Source organism: Anomaloglossus baeobatrachus, chromosome 1 (genome assembly GCF_048569485.1).
Source record: "Anomaloglossus baeobatrachus isolate aAnoBae1 chromosome 1, aAnoBae1.hap1, whole genome shotgun sequence".
Classification (NCBI taxonomy): Eukaryota; Metazoa; Chordata; class Amphibia; order Anura; family Aromobatidae; genus Anomaloglossus; species Anomaloglossus baeobatrachus.
The window spans coordinates 949,954,646-949,964,366 of NC_134353.1; the positions used below are offsets into that span (position 1 = coordinate 949,954,646).

The window sequence follows — 9,721 nt, forward strand, 5'->3', positions numbered from 1 at the left end:
CCAACTTTCTTAGGTTCCAGAATAGCATGGCAGGAGATGTCATCTCTTGGACAGCATGTATTGCAGCACTGGAGTCTTCTCACAGCAGGCAGTGTGGAGGAGCGCCCCGTAGCCCCCTCCATCGTGCATTATATACCAGCTGTTCAAACCATATAGGGCATTCTAGTGTAACACAGTTGAATATAGTTCCATATTACGTAACCTTCTGGAAACTTCGGAAAGCTTCGGGAAGGATTTAAATATATCCCTTCATGCTCAGCACTCAAGTATATTCAATATGGGCATATTTACCCTTATAAACTTTATTAATAACCTATGCCCTCCAACATAAACAGAACTATGAACGTATATGTCTTACTATGAAATATTTGATAACTAGATGTATTAATTTTACATTGATAGCAACAAGTGTAGATGATAAGAACGAATTATTAAGGTGGTGTCAAACACAGCGACAACGACAACGACGTTGCTGCTACGACACCATTTTCTGTGACATTGCAGCGACGTCCCGTCGCTGTCGCTGTGTGTGACATCCAGCAACGACCTGGCCCCTGCTGTGAGGTCGCCGCTCGTTGCTGAATGTCCAGCTTCATTTTTTGGTCGTCGCTCTCTCGCTGTGACGCACAGATCGCTGTGTGTGACAGTGAGAGAGCGACGAAATGAAGCGAGCAGGGAGCAGGAGCCGGCGTCTGGCAGCTGCGGTAAGCTGTAACCAAGGTAAACATCGGGTAACCAAGGTGGTTACCCGATATTTACCTTCGTTACAAGCCTTGGCCGCTCTCACGCTGCCAGCGCCGGCTCCTGCTCTCTGCACATGTAGCTGCAGTACACATCGTGTAATTAACCCGATGTGTACTGTAGCTAGGAGAGCAAGGAGCCAGCGCTAAGCAGTGTGCGCGGTTCCCTGCTCTCTGCACATGTAGCTGCAGTACACATCGTGTAATTAACCCGATGTGTACTGTTGCTAGGAGAGCAGGGAGCCAGCGCTCAGTGTGCGCGACTCCCTGCTCTCTGCACATGTTGCAGCACAGCGACGCGTGTCGTTATGATCGCTGCTTCGGCTGCTGTGTTTGACAGCTAAGCAGCGATCATAACAGAGACTTACAAGGTCGCTGCTACGTCACAGAAAATGGTGACGTAACAGCGACGTCGTTGTCGCTGTCGTTTAGTGTGACCCCAGCTTTACTGTCAAGTATCAAGTCGAGTATCAAGATGAAAAGCTCAAACAATGGACTCCTCAATACAAAGAAGACAAAGATATGGACTACTGCCACGTACGACCAGGACACATTTGATATGGATGGCAACGAACTGTAAGTTGTAAATGACTTCAACCTAGTACCTACTAAGATCAATGATCACTCAAGATGCAGTGACGACACCGAAAGTCAATAGGAGAATAGCTATGGTCAAATCAACAATGAAGTGACTGGACAATGTCCTCAAATCAAGCAAGATTTCACTAGTGATGAAGACACAACTTGTACATAGTCTGGTCTTTTCTGTAGTCACATATGGATGCAAAACTAGAACAATAAAGAAACAAGACAGAAGACGAATCAACTCCTTCCAAATGTGGTGCTGGAGAAGGAGGTTATCAATACCATGAATGGCAAAAAGAAGAAACAAGTCAACTCTGAACAAATCAAGCCAGACATTTCACTCATAGCAAAGATCACCAACCTATGACTTGTCTACACGATACGAAGACAGCAATCACTGGACGAGAACATTAAGCCCGGAAAAATAGAAGGAACAAAATGGAGAGGAAGACAAGCAACCCGATGGCTTTATCAATCAAGATAATGATAGAGAAGACCCTGATGGACCTATCTAGGCTGTAATAAACTTCCTGACCTAAATATAAAAAAAATCCCCTTTTCTTCCACTTAGTATATGCACCATTGAACCGATGTGCTGCACCAATACTCCATGTGTAGTGCGGGGTCCATCGCTCTCTCCCCCCATATGTAGTGTGGGGTCTGTCTCTCTCTCCTCCATGTGTAGTGCGGGGTCTGTCGCTCTCTCTCCCATGTGTTGTGCGGGGTCTGTCGCTCTCTCCCCCCATGTGTAGTGTGGGGTCTGTCACGCTCTCTCCTCCATGTGTAGTGCGTGGTGTGTCGCTCTCTCTCCCCCATGTGTAGTGCGGGGTCTGTCGCTCTCTCTCCTCCATGTGTAGTGCGGGGTCTGTCGCTCTCTCTCTTCCATGTGTAGTGCGGGGTCTGTCGCTCTCTCTCCTCCATGTGTAGTGCGGGGTCTGTCGCTCTCTCTCCTCCATGTGTAGTGCGGGGTCTTTCGCTCTCTCTCCTCCATGTGTAGTGCGGGGTCTGTCGCTCTCTCTCCCCCATGTGTAGTGTGGGGTCAGTCACTATCTCTCCTCCATGTGTAGTGCGGGGTCTGTCGCTCTCTCTCTCCCCCCCTATGTGTAGTGCAGGGTCTGTTGCTCTCTCTCTCCCCCCCATGTGTAGTGTGGGGTCTGTCGCTCTCTCTCCCCCATGTGTAGTGCGAGGTCTGTCGCTCTCCTTCCTCCATGTGTAGTGTGGGGTCTGTCGCTCTCTCTTCTCCATGTGTAGTGCGGGGTCTGTCGCTCTCTCTCCTCCATGTGTAGTGCGGGTGTCTGTCGCTCTCTCTCCTCCATGTGTAGTGCGGGGTCTGTCGCTCTCTCTCCTCCATGTGTAGTGTGGGGTCTGTCGCTCTCTCTTCTCCATGTGTAGTGCGGGGTCTGTCGCTCTCTCTCCTCCATGTGTAGTGCGGGGGTCTGTCGCTCTCTCTCCTCCATGTGTAGTGCGGGGTCTGTCGCTCTCTCTCCCTCATGTGTAGTGCGGGGTCTGTCGCTCTCTCTCCTCCATGTGTAGTGCGGGGTCTGTCGCTCTCTCTCCTCCATATGTAGTGTGGGGTCTGTCGCTCTCTCTCCTCCATGTGTAGTGCGGGGTCTGTCGCTCTCTCTCCTCCATGTGTAGTGCGGAGTCTGTCGCTCTCTCTCCCCCATTTGTAGTGCGGGGTCTGTCGCTCTCTCTCCTCCATGTGTAGTGCGGGGTCTGTCGCTCTCTCTCCTCCATATGTAGTGCAGGGTCTGTCGCTCTCTCTCCCTCATGTGTAGTGCAGGGTCTGTCGCTCTCTCTCCCTCATGTGTAGTGCGGGGTCTGTCGCTCTCTCTCCCCCATGTGTAGTACAGGGTCTGTCGCTCTCTCTCTCCTCCATGTGTAGTGCGGGGTCTGTCGCTCTCTCTCCCTCATGTGTAGTGCGGGGTCTGTCGCTCTCTCTCCCTCATGTGTAGTGCAGGGTCTGTCGCTCTCTCTCCCTCATGTGTAGTACGGGGTCTGTCGCTCTCTCTCCCTCATGTGTAGTGCGGGGTCTGTCGCTCTCCTTCCTCCATGTGTAGTGTGGGGTCTGTCGCTCTCTCTCCTCCATGTGTAGTGCAGGGTCTGTCGCTCTCTCTCCTCCATGTGTAGTGCGGGGTCTGTCGCTCTCTCTCCCCCATGTGTAGTGTGGGGTCAGTCACTATCTCTCCTCCATGTGTAGTGCGGGGTCTGTCGCTCTCTCTCTCCCCCCCTATGTGTAGTGCAGGGTCTGTTGCTCTCTCTCTCCCCCCCATGTGTAGTGTGGGGTCTGTCGCTCTCTCTCCCTCATGTGTAGTGCGAGGTCTGTCGCTCTCCTTCCTCCATGTGTAGTGTGGGGTCTGTCGCTCTCTCTCCTCCATGTGTAGTGCGGGGTCTGTCGCTCTCTCTCCTCCATGTGTAGTGCGGGGGTCTGTCGCTCTCTCTCCTCCATGTGTAGTGCGGGGTCTGTCGCTCTCTCTCCTCCATATGTAGTGCGGGGTCTGTCGCTCTCTCTCCTCCATGTGTAGTGCGGGGTCTGTCGCTCTCTCTCCTCCATATGTAGTGTGGGGTCTGTCGCTCTCTCTCCTCCATGTGTAGTGCGGGGTCTGTCGCTCTCTCTCCTCCATGTGTAGTGCGGAGTCTGTCGCTCTCTCTCCCCCATTTGTAGTGCGAGGTCTGTCGCTCTCCTTCCTCCATGTGTAGTGTGGGGTCTGTCGCTCTCTCTCCTCCATGTGTAGTGCGGGGTCTGTCGCTCTCTCTCCTCCATATGTAGTGCGGGGTCTGTCGCTCTCTCTCCCTCATGTGTAGTGCGGGGTCTGTCGCTCTCTCTCCCTTATGTGTAGTGCGGGGTCTGTCGCTCTCTCTCCCCCATGTGTAGTACGGGGTCTGTCGCTCTCTCTCCTCCATGTGTAGTGCGGGGTCTGTCGCTCTCTCTCCCTCATGTGTAGTGTGGGGTCTGTCGCTCTCTCTCCCTCATGTGTAGTGCAGGGTCTGTCGCTCTCTCTCCCTCATGTGTAGTACGGGGTCTGTCGCTCTCTCTCCCTCATGTGTAGTGCGGGGTCTGTCGCTCTCTCTCCCTCATGTGTAGTGCGGGGTCTGTCGCTCTCTCTCCCTCATGTGTAGTGCGGGGTCTGTCGCTCTCTCTCCCTCATGTGTAGTGCGGGGTCTGTCGCTCTCTCTCCCTCATGTGTAGTGCGGGGTCTGTCGCTCTCCTTCCTCCATGTGTAGTGTGGGGTCTGTCGCTCTCTCTCCTCCATGTGTAGTGCGGGGTCTGTCGCTCTCTCTCCTCCATGTGTAGTGCGGGGTCTGTCGCTCTCTCTCCCCCATGTGTAGTGTGGGGTCAGTCACTATCTCTCCTCCATGTGTAGTGCGGGGTCTGTCGCTCTCTCTCTCCCCCCCATGTGTAGTGTGGGGTCTGTCGCTCTCTCTCCCCCATGTGTAGTGCGAGGTCTGTCGCTCTCCTTCCTCCATGTGTAGTGTGGGGTCTGTCGCTCTCTCTCCCTCATGTGTAGTGCGGGGTCTGTCGCTCTCTCTCCCCCATGTGTAGTACGGGGTCTGTCGCTCTCTCTCTCCTCCATGTGTAGTGCGGGGTCTGTCGCTCTCTCTCCCTCATGTGTAGTGCGGGGTCTGTCGCTCTCTCTCCCTCATGTGTAGTGCGGGGTCTGTCGCTCTCCTTCCTCCATGTGTAGTGTGGGGTCTGTCGCTCTCTCTCCTCCATGTGTAGTGCGGGGTCTGTCGCTCTCTCCCTCATGTGTAGTGCGGGGTCTGTCTCTCTCTCCCTCATGTGTAGTGCGGGGTCTGTCGCTCTCTCTCCCTCATGTGTAGTACGGGGTCTGTCGCTCTCTCTCTCTCATGTGTAGTGCGGGGTCTGTCGCTCTCTCTCCCTCATGTGTAGTGCGGGGTCTGTCGCTCTCTCTCCCTCATGTGTAGTGCGGGGTCTGTCGCTCTCTCTCCCTCATGTGTAGTGCGGGGTCTGTCGCTCTCTCTCCCTCATGTGTAGTGCGGGGTCTGTCGCTCTCTCTCCCTCATGTGTAGTGCGGGGTCTGTCGCTCTCTCCCTCATGTGTAGTGCGGGGTCTGTCTCTCTCTCCCTCATGTGTAGTGCGGGGTCTGTCGCTCTCTCCCTCATGTGTAGTGCGGGGTCTGTCTCTCTCTCCCTCATGTGTAGTGCGGGGTCTGTCACTCTCTCTCTCCCTCATGTGTAGTGCGGGGTCTGTCGCTCTCTCTCCCTCATGTGTAGTGCGGGGTCTGTCGCTCTCTCTCCCTCATGTGTAGTGCGGGGTCTGTCGCTCTCTCTCCCTCATGTGTAGTGCGGGGTCTGTCACTCTCTCTCCCTCATGTGTAGTGCGGGGTCTGTCGCTCTCTCTCCCTCATGTGTAGTGCGGGGTCTGTCACTCTCTCTCCCTCATGTGTAGTGCGGGGTCTGTCGCTCTCTCTCCCTCATGTGTAGTGCGGGGTCTGTCACTCTCTCTCCCTCATGTGTAGTGCGGGGTCTGTCACTCTCTCTCCCTCATGTGTAGTGCGGGGTCTGTCGCTCTCTCTTCCTCATGTGTAGTGCGGGGTCTGTCGCTCTCTCCCTCATGTGTAGTGCGGGGTCTGTCTCTCTCTCCCTCATGTGTAGTGCGGGGTCTGTCACTCTCTCTCCCTCATGTGTAGTGCGGGGTCTGTCGCTCTCTCCTCATGTGTAGTGTGGGGTCTGTCGCTCTCTCCCTCATGTGTAGTGCGGGGTCTCTCTCCCTCATGTGTAGTGCGGGGTCTGTCGCTCTCTCCCTCATGTGTAGTGCGGGGTCTGTCACTCTCTCTCCCTCATGTGTAGTGCAGGGTCTGTCGCTCTCTCTCCTCCATGTGTAGTGCGGGGTCTGTCGCTCTCTCTCCCTCATGTGCAGTGCGGAGTCTGTCGCTCTCTCTCTCCCTCATGTGTAGTGCGGGGTCTGTCGCTCTCTCCTCCATGTGTAGTGCGGGGTCTGTCGCTCTCTCCCTCATGTGTAGTGCGGGGTCTGTCGCTCTCTCCCTCATGTGTAGTGCGGGGCCTGTCGCTCTCTCTCCCTCATGTGTAGTGCGGGGTCTGACGCTCTCTCTCCCTCATGTGTAGTGCGGGGTCTGTCGCTCTCTCCCTCATGTGTAGTGCGGGGTCTGTCGCTCTCTCCCTCATGTGTAGTGCGGGGTCTGTCGCTCTCTCTCCCTCATGTGTAGTGCGGGGTCTGTCGCTCTCTCCCTCATGTGTAGTGCGGGGTCTGTCGCTCTCTCTCCCCTCATGTGTAGTGCGGGGTCTGTCTCTCTCTCCCTCATGTGTAGTGCGGGGTCTGTCGCTCTCTCTCCCCCATGTGTAGTACGGGGTCTGTCGCTCTCTCTCTCCTCCATGTGTAGTGCGGGGTCTGTCGCTCTCTCTCCCTCATGTGTAGTGCGGGGTCTGTCGCTCTCTCTCCCTCATGTGTAGTGCGGGGTCTGTCTCTCTCTCTCCCTCATGTGTAGTGCGGGGTCTGTCGCTCTCCTTCCTCCATGTGTAGTGCGGGGTCTGTCGCTCTCCTTCCTCCATGTGTAGTGTGGGGTCTGTCGCTCTCTCTCCTCCATGTGTAGTGCGGGGTCTGTCGCTCTCTCTCCTCCATATGTAGTGCGGGGTCTGTCGCTCTCTCTCCCTCATGTGTAGTGCGGGGTCTGTCACTCTCTCTCCCTCATGTGTAGTACGGGGTCTGTCGCTCTCTCTCCCTCATGTGTAGTGCGGGGTCTGTCGCTCTCTCTCCCTCATGTGTAGTGCGGGGTCTGTCGCTCTCTCCCTCATGTGTAGTGCGGGGTCTGTCGCTCTCTCTCTCATGTGTAGTGCGGGGTCTGTCGCTCTCTCTCCCTCATGTGTAGTGCGGGGTCTGTCGCTCTCTCTCCCTCATGTGTAGTGCGGGGTCTGTCGCTCTCTCTCCCCCATGTGTAGTGCGGGGTCTGTCGCTCTCTCCCTCATGTGTAGTGCGGGGTCTGTCTCTCTCTCCCTCATGTGTAGTGCGGGGGTCTCTCTCCCCCATGTGTAGTGCAGGGTCTGTCTCTCTCTCTCCCTCATGTGTAATGCGGGGTCTGTCTCTCTCTCTCCCTCATGTGTAGTGCGGGGTCTGTCGCTCTCTCTCCCTCATGTGTAGTGCGGGGTCTGTCGTTCTCTCTCCCTCATGTGTAGTGCGGGGTCTGTCGCTCTCTCTCCCTCATGTGTAGTGCGGGGTCTGTCGCTCTCTCTCTCTCATGTGTAGTGCGGGGTCTGTCGCTCTCTCTCCCTCATGTGTAGTGCGGGGTCTGTCGCTCTCTCTCTCCCTCATGTGTAGTGCGGGGTCTGTCGCTCTCTCTCTCCCTCATGTGTAGTGCGGGGTCTGTCGCTCTCTCTCCATCATGTGTAGTGCGGGGTCTGTCGCTCTCTCTCCCTCATGTGTAGTGAGGGGTCTGTCGCGCTCTCTCCCTCATGTGTAGTGCGGGGTCTGTCGCTCTCTCCTGTAGTTCGGGGTGAGGAGATGTCTGGAGCTCGGAGAACATGCACTGACCTCCTCCTCAGAGCCGGCACCACCTGTGCTCACAGGACCTGTGTGATGTCACCGTCATGTGATCAGTCACATGATCAGGGGCTGCTCCAGGGGTGGGTGTGTGTCAAGCCCAAAGCATGTGTCTTATGAATATAAACAGGTTCGCTATTCATACATCTTCACAATACGTTTATAAAATTCATCATAGATAAGAATAGCATTTATCATATATAAAGAACATGCTCTAAAAAATTCATTTTGGCCTTGTGACACGTTGGGTTCCTTCAAAATACATCTCCCAGGGGGTTCATCATTCTTTAGTTTAAATGGTGGTTTTGGCGAGGCTATATTCATCATAGGGAGCTAAAAAGAGACAAATATTTAAAGTTAAAAAACACATATGTGAAATAAGTGCATATTAAAATTCGCGCTAACCTGACAGATAGGACTTAAAACTTAAAGAATAATTTAGTCCGTTGAGTGTCATCGTATCTCATGTGTCATGTGAATGGAGCAGAGCCGTGTGTGTGTGTGTGTGTGTGTAATCAAATAGGTACAAGGCACTCTCAAGGGTTAATTGTCATAAATTTATTCCAAAAGTCTAAAAAATGTGACGTTTCAGCCACTAGGTGGCCTTCATCAGACAACTGGTATCATAAACTGGCCAAAATTGGAGTGTCAAGGCAGCGGTGTCCACCGCTATGCTGCGTGGACACCGCTGCCTTGACACTCCAATTTTGGCCAGTTTATGATACCAGTTGTCTGATGAAGGCCACCTAGTGGCTGAAACGTCACATGTTTTAGACTTTTGGAATAAATTTATGAAAATTAACCTTTGAGAGTGCCTTGTACCTATTTGATTGACTTACGGTTTGGAAACCAACAAGTGCACCTCAATATACCTCCACTATATTGGCTGTGCCTTATCCTTCTACAAGCATGTGTGTGTGTAATGTGAATAGAGCGGAGCCGTGTGTGTGTGTAATGTGAATGGAGCGGAGCCGTGTGTGTGTGTAATGTGAATGAAGCGGAGCCGTGTGTGTAATATGAATGGAGAGGAGCCGCTTGTGTGTAATGTGAATGGAGCGGAGCCGTGTGTATGTGTAATGTGAATGGAGCAGAGCCGTGTGTGTAATGTGAATGGAGCAGAGCCGTGTATGTGTGTGTAATGTGAATGGAGCGGAGCCGTGTGTGTGTGTGTAATGTGAATGGAGCGGAGCCGTGTATGTGTGTGTAATGTGAATGGAGCGGAGCCCTGTGTGTAATGTGAATGGAGCGGAGCCGTGTGTGTAATGTGAATGGAGCGGAGCCGTGTGTGTAATGTGAATGGAGCGGAGCCGTGTGTGTGTGTAATGTGAATGGAGCGGAGCCGTGTGTGTGTGTAATGTGAATGGAGTGGAGCCGCTTGTGTGTAATGTGAATGGAGCGGAGCCGCTTGTGTGTAATGTGAATGGAGCGGAGCCGTGTGTATGTGTAATGTGAATGGAGCAGAGCCGTGTGTGTGTGTAATGTGAATGGAGCGGAGCCGTGTGTGTGTGTAATGTGAATGGAGCGGAGCCGTGTGTGTGTGTAATGTGAATGGAGCGGAGCCGTGTGTGTGTGTAATGTGAATGGAGCGGAGCCGTGTGTGTGTGTAATGTGAATGGAGCGGAGCCGTGTGTGTGTGTAATGTGAATGGAGCGGAGCCGTGTGTGTAATGTGAATGGAGCGGAGCCGTGTGTGTGTAATGTGAATGGAGCGGAGCCGTGTGTGTGTGTAATGTGAATGGAGCGGAGCCGTGTGTGTGTGTAATGTGAATGGAGCGGAGCCTTGTGTGTAATGTGAATGGAGCGGAGCCGTGTGTGTAATGTGAATGGAGCGGAGCCGTGTGTGTAATGTGAATGGAGCGGAGCCGTGTGTGTAATGTGAA

The 9,721-nt window shown here is 53.7% G+C and overlaps 1 protein-coding gene across 1 annotated transcript in view; it reads right to left on the reverse strand.

Moving 5' to 3' along the window:
- Positions 1–7,882, reverse strand: part of LOC142259134 (uncharacterized) — a 145,656-nt gene extending 137,774 nt beyond the window's left edge. Inside the window, exon 1 of the mRNA XM_075331670.1 lies at positions 7,834–7,882. The gene's annotated coding sequence lies outside the window, so the exon portion shown is untranslated. The remainder of the gene's footprint in view (positions 1–7,833) is intronic.
- Positions 7,883–9,721: the final 1,839 nt, after the last annotated feature.